The following is a 13,882-nucleotide window of genomic DNA, read 5'->3' as shown; positions in this document are numbered from 1 at the left end:
TTTCAAATTAAAAAAAGGCTCTCATTCCTGAAAGTATAGTATTAGCTCTTAAAAGAGAAAATACAACTAAACGAGCTTTTCTTTTGTTAGTTTCAAGCTCAAATCCAGACTACCTGGGTAGATAGTAAAATTGTTGTCATCTCATGGATACCTGGTGTCTCCCTAAATCAGTTCAGTAAATCTTGTCTCAAACTCACTGCAATCCTTTGCAGTCAATGACAGGAAGTACAGGCAACAGAAAACCTACATGGCTCCTGAAAGTCCACACTACTTGCTAACCTTCTGTAAGTAAGAAGGAAGAACTGCTCCTTTTTGGGAGTCGGTAAGCACACCTCCACCACAAAGTTAATCCAGGCTCTTGATCAAGCACCTGTAATCCACAAAGATAACCCATTGACACAAGTTACAAGCAATTTATAAATCCAGACTGACTTTCACAGGCTGGAACAGTGTCACAGCTCAGACTCAGAGCTGAGTAACATACAATGAGAATGAAAAGGGAGCTGGAGAGGATGAGGAAGGGAAACACTTCAGTGTCCTTGACCTTCCTGCCCCATCTCCTGCAATACTTAAGGGATGAGGTGATGCACAATATGTACAAGACAGATTTCTAACATATTTCTAAGAGAGCAGCAACATTTTTTCTAGCTGCTGTCACCATCACATCCAACTGTGAGGGAAGGAGGATTTTAGTACTCATGTTTTCTGTAGCACCAATAACTATGACCAAGAAGTCAAGGAGGTCAGAGAAGACAGTATTTCATTAATCAAGGTGAGTAAAGAGGTGTTCAAGTTTCAGTTCTCTGAAGAGAAGTTGCGATTCTCTGAACAACATGAAAAAAGCCTGATTCTCATGGTAGTGGTCTGGAGACACATTAAAATTCAGAACCAATCTAGATGGCAAGGACAGGAAAAAGGAAAAGCTTGAGGCAATTTGCATGCTACAAAAGCTGCAGTGACAAAAGGTTAGGGGTACTGGGACAGTCTACTAATCTGCCCATCAATGTACATCTTCTATTTAATGCTCTGAATATCTTTTGTACTTTGATACTCAGCAATCCAGTATGGATTAGAAGTACTTTGTGGAGGAAAATTTGACCACGGTGGAGAGGGCAAAGCTGGGCCCTCAGCTGACATGGCCTTACTCTAACAGGCCACAGCTTTAGTCACTGACCTTAGTGACCACCTGGCAGCACTCGGAAGAGTCAGAACTCACAGCATTAAGAAAAATATGTAAAGTGGTTTAAACAAAAGCGTGTACTAAGAAGGGTTTGACACATACAGGTGCAGCAGGCTCTGCAAGGAGAAGTGAAGGCAGAAGCTTGGCTGGTTAGAGCCTGGTGCTAAAAATGCCAAGACTGTGGATTCAACCCCTCTATGGGTCATTCACTTAAGAGCTGGACTTGATGGATCCCTTCCAACTCAGAATATTCTATGATTCTGTGACATTCTGGACTCTCTGAAAACACTGTCCAGAACTTAGAAGACTTTCAAGAAATGAAAGAATATCAAGGAGAGAATTCTTTTTCTACTACTACTACTCATATGTCAGCAATTCTCACGCTCTCCCTGTGTGACACAGATCTACTTATCTTGCACCTATCTGAACAGAGCTGAATAGAAAGCAGTCACCATCAGTGTCCTTTTCCCTCCATTTCCAGAGGAGAGTGCTTGCAGAGGTGAAGCTAGGGATGGTGCTTGAATGCTGCCAAAGCTCAGTTTTACTTTAGAAACAAAGAGGATCATCCGGGGCTGGGCCTAATGCGACTGAGAAAGAAAAAGGGACAAAGGACTGCAGAAAAAATACCTACAATTTTTCAATGTACTAACCTACACCCACTGCTACAAAAACACATGTCTACCTCACAAAACAGGGGCATGAAGGAAAGACGTCAGTGGCTTAAGTTTAAGTGGCTGCTAAATGAAATGCAGATAGTATCACCGAAAGAAGGCAAAATGTGTTCTTGAACCTCCATTGACTTACTCTATTCCAAATTGTCTACAACAGGTGGCAGATCCTAGATGCAATGTATTTTGTACCTTGCAACAGCTGTGAAGAGGATACTGACTGAAATGTTAAAGAGATACTGCTTGTTGCAACTGTCTCACATGACCAAGAGTAGCTCCAGAATTCAAAATATTTCCTTGTTCTGAAGTTAAATTGGGCTACTGTGACATTCATTCTGCAATTTAATACTCAAAGGCTATGAGAGACAAACACATAGAAAGGAATGGGAGTAGAAACCTGCAACATTTTCCACATTTTGATAGATTTTTATACAATATTAGTACAAGACCAGGTAAAGTGCTTTTTAATATCTCAGATTTCAGGGGCCAGTTCTTCAGCTAGTGCAAGGTGGTGTAGTTCTGTAGACTTCAGCTACGATTATTCACATCAGTCAACGGTTGCTGTACACACCCTTTGCATTCCCATACTTACAGCTTCATCCAAACCAAATTAAAATGGCCAAATTAGAAATCTAGCTAAAACTTCTGTTAACTGACTTCCAAAGTAGAAGCCAAAACAGCTGAGTAACACTAGGCTAGACTATCTAAAACTACAGGGTTTTTTCCTTAAATAACCAGGGGGAAATCAAAAGGAGGAAGCAAGTGAATGAATGAATGATTGAATCGGTGAGCTTCATTTAGAGGCTTTCACAGAACCATCTCTTTTTGTGCAACTTGAACATAATATATGTACTTTCTCAGATTAATACTGAAGGCTATCCACAGAAATGCACCAGTTCATTATCATCATCAGAAAACAAGGCAACATATATGACATCTTAGAGAAGACCATAAATACACATTACAGTAACTCCCTTTTTGTCTATATAAAGCTCTTCCAAATGCAAGGACCCAGAACCACAAGAGCTCAGGGATTTTGTGTTGTCCTTTTTTGTGTGCATGTGTGTGTTAAATAAACATTCTAAATCTGTTTTTCTTATTGGCAATGAAATTGTAAGAATCAATACATACATTCAAGAATATAAAGTTAATTTAAAATAGGGGATTATGTGTATATATAACAGTTTATCTGCCTTCTATATTATAAATAAGTCTAGGCAACTCTCCTAGTACCCATTAATGTTCAATATAACTGTTTGCAGAGATTAAACATCCTGCAACTTGATAAATTAAATACACTTATTACATTGTATATATATAAGATGCATGATACCATGGTCTGTGCATAAAAGATCAATGGATGCTTCTATATTAAATATAATTTTGAAGACAATTATAATTCATAATTTAATTTAATCCACCTTAAATTGGAAATGTTTATGCACTACCCAGAAATCAATCTCTTTAAAAAATGCGTGGATTCACATTTTGCTACAATAACTTATTTTCCTACTTCACCCTAATATTGAAATAAATGGATTTTAGAAAGCCTCATAGGCAAAAATAAATACACAGATATATCAAGATTTTTGTAGCCATATCTTCCACCTGCATATACACTTACTATTTCTTCATTGATACAGCATTTTTATCCTTCAAAAATATACTTAACAACTTTTCCTCACCAAAAAAATGAGCAAAAGCAAAGGAAACCGCTGAAATTCAGTCTTGTCAGCTGTAGTGCAGTGACAGTCAGAGAATCAGTGGTAAACAGTGGAAAGACTGTGGGCTAAATTGTGGCCACATGGTCTTCATGAAAGTCAACTCAAATAAGTTTGAAGCAGACTCTCTGAAATCATAGGAGCTGCCAGTAACATCTGTTGGCTCTGTCTCCATTTGATTTAAATAATGTGCTTGTTAGCACAGTTTCCCTGCAGCCTATGTTGTCCAGGCATCTTCAGACTTCAGCAAACATTAACACACAAAGAACAACAGCGAGGGCATTATCAGTCTGTAATAAAAGTGGAAACAGAATGGTGGTCATGGCAGACCAGGTTAAAGATTATTTGTTTTGATCCTGTGTACTTCTACTCTACATCCGATATGGTGCAGTTAATAAGCCACTTGAAGAATCTTGATGTGCAAAAGGCCTTCAAGTACCAGTACTCGCCCTTTTCCAAACAATGAAACTCCTCATGGATAAGGTCCCCTCATCTCTGCAGCAAAACAGGACCATTTTCAAAATCTGTGAAACACCACTTTGAAGAGACCTTAAAATAGCCTTGCTGATTTATTGGTTGGACTCAGATCTCAAAGTTCCTCCATTTAGTAAGCTTTTCTTCAAAGTATTTGTGTTGCATTTACTGAATTATTTCATTTATGTGTTTAGATGAACTATTAAAAGACCAGAGAAAACATACTGAAGTTCCATTAAAATGACACATCAGATTCAATCTTAATGTCTATGAAAAACCTCCAACATTTGATCAGTAGTGCACCATCAGTTTTGCACTTAGGCTACCGTTCAAAAAATCTTAACAGCATCCAGACATTCCACAAATCCCTCAAACCACACATGGGATCAGACCAAACGGACTCTTTCCTACAGATCAGCTCTCTCCATTTTGTAGCTTCCAAGACATGCAGCTTTCCCTGTGGACAAGGCTGCCCTCTCCACCCTGCTGCTTGCAACAAGAGCTTCACCATAGCAGGCTGCTTTGGGAAGCACTCTGCAGAGGTGCTGTGGTCACCACAGCTGTGTCACCAGAACATTTGACCTGACCCAAATTAAGGGCCCCATCCTGGTGTGTGTGATCCTTTCACACATCCCCTGTACATACATTACTGAAAAATGAGTAATACAGAGTTCTTCTTGTACCAGCAATAAGAATTCTCAGGGGAATTGAGAATCCTTGAGCTCACAGATCTTTTTCCAGTATAATTTACTGAAGGCTGAAAGCTGCCTACCCTAGAAGGTGACTGTGCTTAGCATCTTGAACCTTCAGAACCTCCAGCCATAAAATGAGAATAAAGCTATTTCCCTAATTCATGGGAATGTGAAAATCAAAACTGCAAGGCATCCAACTTACAAGGTGACAGGGATAATAAACATTCTATACAGGGCTGTGTGAAAAAATAATTTTGACAAATAAAATACTTTGGTTTAGCATTCCCCAGCTACTCACAAACATTCACTGAAAAAGTGTAAAATGCAAGGCCAAGAACCCCAAAGTTTTAACAGGCTTAATTTTATTTCCTTCAGGCTTTTACTCCCCTAGCTGGGCAGCCCATTTACGATGCTGGTTGATCCTACATACATTAAAACATACTCTACAGGACAGTAAGTGGAATTTCAGATTAGAGTATCAGCTTCTGAATTCTCTATTGTTAAGTGGGTTTAAAAGTGAACTTTATTGTTAGGTGGTTTTAAGGTGGGTTTTTCTGTGTCTAATTTCTGAACTATTATGCACATGTACATTCTTCTAAAACTGACAGGTAACTCGGTTCACTTGTGAAACTGAAATGTAACCTTTAATTTTACAGCCTATGCTTTAGAAAATTATGCCTTTGAGTGGCTGAGATTTTTGGAAGGTGGGAGTGGTACACTAACCACATAAGAAGTGGAATGCCACAAGAGGATTCTTTGTGCTGTGAATAATGAGTCAGGAGTACAGTTATGAAAAGCACATAACTCACTCTTTCATCAACATGCAGACTCTTTCCTAAAGCTATTCTCATCTTCTGCAGCCACTGGTAAAATGCATAGACAGAAACGCAGATCCAGTATAAACAAATGAAATGTAAATGTCAGTGTGGTTGTAGCTACCTCCCCTAGAGCTGATTTTGCCACAGGATTAGGCTAAATGTAAATAAGAGGGAAAGTATAGCACTTTGAATGAAACGTATCAATTTAAATGAAATGAGGCCACTTATTTTATCTCACAAATCATGATTCAAATAAGATTATCTGGATTTCTGGGAAACAAGCCCTGAAGAGCAATGAGTATTTGCCTTTTGTGATACTTGAAAATCTTTGGACTAATTCACAGCCCATGATTTGCAGCCCAGCTCAACAACAGTCCACTGCTGAGCTCTTGTGGCCTGTCCCTTTGGTGTCTGGGTTACCTTGCTAAACAGAGCATCCCCAGGAGCAGATCTCCCTGGGAGCAGAGGCAAGTAGATACAGGATGACTGCCAGCCTCCTACGCACTAGGGATACTTAATCCAGTCTCTGTAAGCATGTACATAGACACTCTCCCCCTCCCCAGACACCACACCCTGCAACAGCTGAAGGAACAGGCCTTAACTCTGCTGTAACTTGTCCAGCATGTTTGGTTTTGTAGCCTCCATTTGACTTAAACAAGGTTTAGTTCTGATTAAACCTGTCACAGCTGGTTTGCTTTCCTAAACAAGACAAAAAATTTATTGAAGCACCTCATTGGTGTTTTCTAAGACTTCAAAGACAACCTTGAACAAGCAGGACAAGTTTACACAGCTGTAAGTATAATTGCATTAATATAATCTTTCCATCTCCAGGAATAAAATACACAAGAACCATTATTTATAGTATGTGATGGTGCTAGATGTTTTTAAATCACAGAAAACTTTGTACTTAATAGCCTGTTTTCCCTGAAATTAGCATAAGTACTCTTTTCCTTCAAAATGTGGGCTAAGTAAGAGCCCGTACAAATCTTCTTTTAGATTTGGGTCTCAGCTCTTTAGGAATTTTTATTTGTGATTCTTGAAATAGCTTTCAACCTGATCCTTTTTCCTAGAACCTTTTCTGGGAAATATACACATAAAGAGTTTTCCAAATAGACTGTTTTAATTCTATTGTTATATACTGAACACAATACTGTCCAAAACACAGGTTTTTGGGGGAGGTGTGTTACAGATGGGCATTCTGGGCCATGGGCTGGTCTAGCTTGCTTTGACCCACTGGCGACAGACCAGGCACACCTCAGTCCCTTTCACAGGCTGACAGTGCAAAGATGGCCTTTGAACAGAGGATTCTGCAGTATCAGATTAGAAATAATCTCAAGTCTAATTTAAAGTAATTGTTTTATATAGGATATTATAAATAGTAATAATATTTATATTTAAAGAGCTAAGGTTCCAAATGACAAGATATCCATCTGATCAGTATATACTTTGTAACTCCACAGCAATACAAGGGATGCTTTCTGAGCACATGTAAGCCATGATTAGAGCTTCACATTGCAATATTCATATTGAAGCCTATGACAGTTATCACACAACACACTGCCAGGACCTGACAGCTCTGACACTGCTAATACGGAGCCATCAGCATCAACAGAACAATATCTTCTTGTTTGATACTGGTTTATGGCAAGAGTATGACAATTATACAAGGAGAAGCACACAATAAAAAGAAGGCTCAGTGCAAACACCAGAGTGAGACAGTGTTTAGCCAGACCCATGAGGCTGAAGGAACTGCTGGCACTGGGGGTGAGCCTGCAGTACCCACCTTTCTTCTCTCAGTGTGAGGCAGCACTGGACATGAATGAATGAACACAGACCCATCCAGCAGGCAATAATAAAATAAGGAGTGAGATCAAATCAAAGAAAGAAAGCAGACATTTTATCCCATTTCACTAAGCACTTGATTGTTAAAGCTGCTGTGATTGCCTTAGGCAAAGTTTGACCCACTGACTGTCCTGAAATCAAATACAGTGGTACATTTTTGAAAAGTACAACCTCTATCCACACATCTCAGACATTTTTCAGGGACATTTAGTTCAAGTAAACTGCCATGGAATAAGCACAATTACATTTTCTTCTCCTACATTACCCTGCAACTCAGTCACATTCTGGTTTAAACTTTTGACTCACTTAATTTTTATGCTGGTTGTTCATTTTATAATCCAGTTCTTATATGTTTCATTCTCTTTACTTATTTCCTTTTGCAATCGTCCTAGGATAGGGACTAATTATTTTAATAGCTCTCATTACATCATGTTGGTGCATTAGCTTTTCTTTTTTAAATGGAGTTACATTTATACAACATCTTTATTTTTTTTATTCTCACTAAACCACAAGCAAAGTGGTGGACTCCCCTATGAGTTAGAGAAATAAACAGTGCTTTTAGCAAACTTTTCAACAACAAATCAGAAGAATGGAAGTGAGCATGATCACAGGGTTGGAAAGACTTATGCCCAAGGAATTAAAAGGATAGAAAACACTGCAACATCAGTGCATCTAAGTACCCTAAACAGGCTTTAAAATTAATAAATGCTTGGAAACAGGACCACTCTAAAACTACTTTATCAAATATACAAGCTTGAGAAGGACATGTGGATACACTTTATGATAACAGTAAATGTTAAAAGGCAAAGTAAAATAACCCCTGAGATTTCTGGGACTGGAAAAGAACTGTCTATTGGATCCTATTTTGCCTATCAGCAAGAAGCAAAAGCTAAGGACTTGCCCATTCATCTTTACTGCTCTAAAATTTCTACTGGAAGGTCCTAGAAGATTGATACTCTGATAAGGCTTCCTTTTCTTCATTCTACCTGGACCTTATCTCTGCCAGGTTTAGAATCTTGTCCCTGGCAATTATGTCACTGGCTTCTGCCCTGTTATGACTGAGGAGGTTTTTTCTCTTGTGTTTATAAGCATCCACAGGATGAATGTCAGAAGGAATTGGGGAAAGTTTTGCATTGGGAGGGAACCTCTGAAAGTGTCTATTCATGGGACAACTCTGCGAATAATTATACTAAACACAGAAGCCTGAAAAGGATGTGTGAAAACACCTTATGGTAACTGTAAATGTTAAAAAGCAAAATAAAATAACCCTTGTGTGTATGCATACACATCTACATGTACAAACATCTAAATTCCTCCTCTCAAAGGTGAGCAATTTTGATGATCAAACAGGTTTTCTCTTACCCACATCTTTGCTGCTTGCACAGCCCTGATTATAATTAGGCCCTTATGCAAATGGCATGTGAAGCCTTGGGAGGAGAAGCGTCTTGGAAACGGGAAGGAAGTTTCTTGAGAAAATGTCAGGAGATGAAGAGAGGGGTCCAGATTCTTGGACATAACAGATATTTGCAGTGCTGGCAGAGCTTCCAGACCTCCTCTGTCATGTGGATCCATTTGTTTATGCCAGTGCCTGCATCTGTCACAGACACCCACAGCTCTCATTCAGAGAAAAAAGGGTCACAGGTTCCCCTGTCAACCCCACCCCATATTTGCTCACCCCCTTCAAGGCAAACAAACCAACCCAACGCAGCCTCAAGGAGGAATGCAGATTGGTAGGGACCATGAAAGTCTCTGCTCAGCCCCCTGCTCAAAGCAGGGCTGCCTCAGAAGGGCACAGGACCTTTTCCCATGAAGTCTTGAGGGTCTCCAGAGAAGGATTTTCTGCAGCCTCAGTTGCAACAGCCTGACTCAGGGCTTATCTATTCTCTTTGGAAAACCTTTTTTCCCCAATTCCCAGACAACTCTGCCCTTGCTCCACCTTGTTGGCTCCTTTCCTTTTCCTCTATGCACCTCTGAGAAGAGTCTGTCTTCTCTCTGGCTCCTGGCAGGTGTCTGAAGGGAAAAATTCCATTGCCCCTGCCTGCTCTTTCCCATGCTGCACCACCCTTGGGCCCTGCTCTGGATTTTCTCCAAGCTGTCAAGAGTGGTCTTGTTCCAGGAGGTCCCAAATCTGAACACATGGAGATGTTCCAGATGAAGCCTGACGAGCTACTGGGCCGAGGGCCACCATCCTTTCCCTGTGCTTGGCAGCCACGCTCGTGCTCAGGACGTGGTTGGATCCAGCACAGCAAGGATCCCCTCCTGACCCTGCTCTCCCTCTCCTGCAGGGCTGCCCCTGGCCTGCAGCCCCAGCCTGTGCCCTGAGTGTCCTGGCACCAGCTCCCTCCAAGTCAGTGTCACCAGAGAAGCTCCTCAGGGCAGGTCCTTTTGTGCTGTTGATCAGGTTCTTGCTGCAGATGTGGAGCAATGGCAGCCCCAGAAGTGACTCATGCCAAGAATGCTAGGCATAGTGAGCCTGCAGCTAAAGTATGATAGTACTGCTGGAATTTTAAGCCTGATACTTGAGCCTTTTTTTTTTTTTGCCCATTTTGTAATTCTGTAATTTATATTTCCTAAATTTGACTACAGGGATACTACAAGAGGCAGTGCTGAAAGCCTTGCTAAAATAAATCCACTGTTCTTCCCTCATTAAAAGACAGTTTTTTTTCAACAGAGAAGGCATTCATGTTGATCATCTTCAGTTTGTCCTTCAAAATCTGCATTTTTTCCAGCCCCCATGTTATCCTCCACATGCCTGGAAATAGTGTCTAGGTCAAAATTTTCAGAGGTTAGGGGATGTAAGAGTGTCCGACCTGTAATTTGCCTGATGTCTTCTTTTGAAATAGAATGCACCATTTCAATCTTTCTAGTCAACAGAAACCTCCCCAGATTGCCACCTCTCAAGATAAGAACTTTGCTTTACAATGTCATGTGCCAGCTTCATCAGCATCCTTAGATGCAATCTGTCTTATCTGATGGATTTTATACATCCAATGGACTTAACATCGTCCTTAACTTGGTCTTTCCTACCTTGGATAGAAGCTCTCTTCCCAAAAATCTCATTGCTAGGTGCAATCTTGAGATCTGGGAGGCCTGTACACACTGAGCTGCTGTAAATACACACACACACAGACTCTGCATACAGAGTACTCAATCAAATGACAAATAAATATATATAAACCTGCCTACCTGTCAGTGGTAGTATACTAGACAATTAAATGCAGCAAGAGACTTAATTGAAATTGTTTATAGGACATGAGGGGACTTTGCCAGTACAGGGATACTGGCCTAAAGGAGCACTGTTCACCTGAGAACAGAAAGATATGCCTACAACCCATCTGACACCAAGTGATTTCACACTTAGCTACTAATAAATGTGACATGGTATTTCATAGGGGGCACTGCTAATAGTGAATGCTTGCAATGAACTTATTGTCCAGTCAGTGCATCTCACACTGAGGAAATCAAACCAGATTTGGGCACCTGCCAGTACAAATTTCAGCTTGGATTCTGTGCCTTTTTCTGTTTTCCAAACTCTGTTACCCTGCCTGTGTGCTGTGTTTGAAGCATGTTGACGCTCTGTCTTGATGCAGCTGGCACCCCAGATCAATTCTATCAATTCCTGGATGCCCAACTTGAAAGCACTTGTGAGGAAAACCACACAGTTGGGTCTCAAGCCTGCTGGATTTTGGCTGGCCCAGCATAGCTTCTTCCCAGCAGAGTTCCTTTATTTTGTATCTCTTCTCTAAAAACCATGGACATTTGCTAATATCCTGTGTACTAATTTGATTTTCCAGTAGCTATCACAACATCAACATAATAATTAAAAACATCCTTTCCTAAGAAGCACTCTGTACTTTGAAAGCAGCCCTTTTTTCTTTTTTTTTTTGGTTCCTACAGTGTTCAGTCCAATCTGCCTCCAACACTCAGCTTCTTTTTGATCGTCCCCTGCAGAGGTGGCCAGAGTAGCATTACTGCCTGTTGGTGATTCTGACCAGCAACTGAAAACACTGTCTGCACTCAGACATTAACTGGCTTTTGTTCTAGTTCCTCACAAGCTAGTTTGGATTAAGGCATAGCCCGCTGCATATACAGAAAGATTAAAAGATTCCCAGTTTTTGTACATCTTAGCCAAAAAAGCAAACAACCACCACTCCCTGCAGGAGTGAGGGCTCTATTGAAGATGTGGTTTCCAGCACCAATTCTGCAAACAAACTCTGGGGCAGTCAAATATCTCCTGCTAAAAGCAGTTGATGAGCTTAGGCTGCTGCTATCCCTTACAGGCAGCAGCTCTGACATGGGTGTGCAAAGTAAAGCCCTGCTTTCCCCTCCAAGGGGGACAGACTCCCATACTTCTGATGTGTAAAGATAATAATATCCTGCTCTATCTCAACACCAAGTATAGCACTGGCAACAGCCCTTCTGAAGCCCCTTCTCACTGTTTGTCTGCTCTCCAGAGAGCCCCTCTTTAGATGCCAAGGTACACTAAAGTCCAGTGCCTGAAGCTTCATGTCAGTTCACAGTATTAATGAAGCCGTTAGGGATTTTCATTTTAGAGAATGCTTTATGATTTTGATACCTGATCAGCTTCTAATCAGGTAAATCTAATGTGGGGAAAAATTTAAAAAGATGTTCTCTCTCACTGCTCTAACTGTTCATTTTGTCTGCATGTGGTCATGCAGGGTAGTCTTATCTTTACTTAAATGCTAATAAAAAGAGACAGTTACACATTATGAATATCTCCTCATTCTTCACGCACAGCTAACATTTTTACATATTCATAGCCAACTTGAAGGCAAACATAAGGACCTGGCTACTAACATTTTTCATTACGAGATGAGTGAGCATCCTTCTACCCTTAGTATTAAGTTTTGTCATGATTTAAAGGACACTGAGTTAAGATGAACCATTTGTCACTACTGTGTCACTACAGGAGAAAAACCTGCTCCTTACATTTAAATACCTAATGGCACTTTTCATTAATATTGAGTCCTTTGTATTCACTTCTCTCTGGTTCTGGCAGCAATTCCCTATGACCACTGCATAAAGTTTCATTATGATACTTATCCTTGAGAAGCACTTTCATTTGCCATAGAAATGACTGGAAAGATAACGTCGTTGTTCAGTAGTGGGTTCTTTTCTCCCATCCCCTTCCTACTCCTTTTATTTAATTTAAGGAAAACAATAAGAGAGACTTAACTCCACTTCTTTCCTTCTCTTTCAGATATGATGAAAATAAGATAAAAAATCTGTCAGGTCTGTCACTGAAATTTCAGTTTATTTATTATGGAATAACACTGTTTTCCAAGGGAGCATGCTATTCAGCTTTTCCTGTCATCATTATATACTAAGAGGGAGGGAGGATTACCTGATTTTGATCAATAATTCCTTTTGTGACAATAAATGTGAAAATTTCAGGACAACAATTTGTAAACAACCTACTGACTGGCTTATTTTTTTCCTATAAGAACCTCTGTGCACTACTGCCATTGCTGATCAGAGAATTTCGAGGAGAGACAATAAAGAATCCTGACAACCATTTGGACATCTCTTTCCTCCCCTCACCCCACATCTCTTTTTGCCTTTTCCTGTTTAAAAAAAAGTCCTCTTTTCCTTGGCTGTATTTTACATTCTCCTTTTTGTTTTCCTATCTGCCCCTGATTCTTTGTCCCTCTCCCCCACAAGAGCTCGGGGGCCTTCCTCCCTCCCTCAGTGTGAATACCATTACCCTAGGGACATCAGGAAATTTTTCAGATGTAAACAAAAACATAAATCCCTTTGCTTGTCTTTTCCTACTTTATTCTCTTCTCTATTTCCCTACCCCCCACTTCATAAGTACTTTTGTATGTTTAGCCACCTGCAGAGATTGAGGGTGGAAGACATGAAATCAGAAGCAAACAAAACCTCTGCTTGCTTCAGCTTAGTCATTAATAGCACCATTAGCTTATTGAACTCCAGGATATATCATGTCACAGTTCATGATTCAGGGTCTCTCAATTGCTCTTGCATTGTTTATATCCTGAGTCAGAGACTTTCAGATAATTTAGGCTTAATCATTCTTCTGCAACAACAGTCTTACAGGTGCCATTTAATCAAATCTATCAGTTATGCTCTGAGACATCTTGAGGTTTCAGAGGAATCACAAGACACTGCCTTAGCATTTATTTACTCACAGGGGTAAAAATGTCCTTTGTGCTTCAGCTTAGTGGAAATGCTAAATGCCGAGGAAGCGGAGTGACTGCTATGTCAGTGTGGGAACAGGGAGCCCTACCAGAGAGCAGAAATATGGCAACAAGGAAAGAACCCTGACCTCAAACAGCAGCATGAACCAACCACTCTGAGTTAGTGCACGCATTTTGTTTGGCTCTCTTCTGTGACTGGACCGATGCAGACAGAAAACCAAGTACTTATTAAAGCTGTAAACAACAGAAAAAAGATCCTTATTCCAATGTGTTGCTACAGCATCTGTCACCTGAATGCTTCTGAGAAG

The sequence above is a fragment of the Molothrus ater genome, chromosome 4, assembly GCF_012460135.2.
Source record: "Molothrus ater isolate BHLD 08-10-18 breed brown headed cowbird chromosome 4, BPBGC_Mater_1.1, whole genome shotgun sequence".
NCBI classification, from domain to species: domain Eukaryota; kingdom Metazoa; phylum Chordata; class Aves; order Passeriformes; family Icteridae; genus Molothrus; species Molothrus ater.
Note: the sequence above shows the minus strand (reverse complement) of the source record.